Below are 1,387 nucleotides of genomic sequence, written 5' to 3'. Positions count from 1 at the left end.
AGCCCGCTGCAATCAGTGATGTTTTTCTCCCCAGAATTGAGGGGTCATCAGCAATGTTCCTTCTAATATAATTTGGTGGAGCACACAAGCGATTTATTTAAGTGCACAGTCCCTTTAAACATTTGTGCACGGCTGCACATGCAGTTATTTAAAGGGACCGGCTGCATGGCCTGCACCAAAGACTTTGGATGGCTGCATGGGTGCACAGTTTGGAGGGAATGTTGGTCATCATTCACAACCAGGTTTCACAACATGTGAACCTACTTTATTCCGGGTGGAGGCCAAGGACTCCATTTCCCGGAGGCCCAAGAGTTCCGCTGTATGCACGGAGTGTGCCACGGTAACAGGTCCCGGTTTTTTATTTGCAGTTAAAGAGCTCGGCCATCTGGGACTTCAGTAGTGCACCTGGATGGTGTGGAAACAGGAATCACAGGACCCAGTATTGTGTCATTGAAAGGGGGGAGTCTCGTGACAGAAAGAGAGGGCCCAGAAAGGTCCCAGAGAGAGAGAGGACCGAGAGAGAGAGGGACCACTAGGGAAGGAACCATTGCAAGGAGACACCAGGAGGAGGAGACCACTGGGGGCAGATCACTGGTACGAACCACCTGGGAGAGAAACCACTGGGAGGAGAGCAAAGGAAGAGGCTTCAGGAAGCAAAAGAGATGCTATGTGCTGGCTCCCTATAACTAGGGCATAGGGAAGCCGTGGAGAGCTAAAGAGGCATAAGAAGGTCGGTGACCCTGTGCTATGGGCTGTTGGGACAAAGGTAACCCTTTGGAGCAGCGGTCTTCTGCTCGACGTGGCTAAAGAGCTGGAGTTGCGCCCATGAGCCGGCGCTTGAGTGCAGTCTCAGGTAGCTAGTGGAATGCAGTCTCAGGAGAAGAGATAAACCATCAAGAGGTTAGCAGTCATTAAGGTAATCTGAGTTGCAGTGGCTTTTGAGGGATTTCAGAGGCTAGATCTTTGAAAGTGAATATTTGAAACCCCTCATGACGGAGGCACATTTAACAAGATTTTGTAACTCTCAGTGGACACTGACATCTAGGTGGATTGCTGAGAAATCCATGGGAGCTATCTTGGTCGCATCTGCCATTTATTGTGCATTTGATATGTTCGACCACAGTTTGCCTGTTAATTCCATGTTTACCGTATGTTAATTCTGGAAGTTAGTGTATAAAGTAGGTATTGTAAATTATTTTCCTTTTTTGACTTTGATTTGTTTGTTTGAAACTGTGGAAGCTTTATTCTCTTAGTAAGTACCTGAGATTTCAAACTTTGTCTATTTTAAACAAAAGATTACTGGTCCCTAACTGGATTGTAACACGGGAATGAGCCTGTGGTGCAGTGGGCACCTGAAGATTCAAATTTATGCAGTGCTTCTTTCAAC

This window comes from Cetorhinus maximus, chromosome 26 (genome assembly GCF_964194155.1).
Source record: "Cetorhinus maximus chromosome 26, sCetMax3.hap1.1, whole genome shotgun sequence".
Classification (NCBI taxonomy): Eukaryota; Metazoa; Chordata; class Chondrichthyes; order Lamniformes; family Cetorhinidae; genus Cetorhinus; species Cetorhinus maximus.
The sequence above is the reverse complement of the archived record's forward strand: the minus strand, read 5'-3'. Positions refer to the sequence as shown.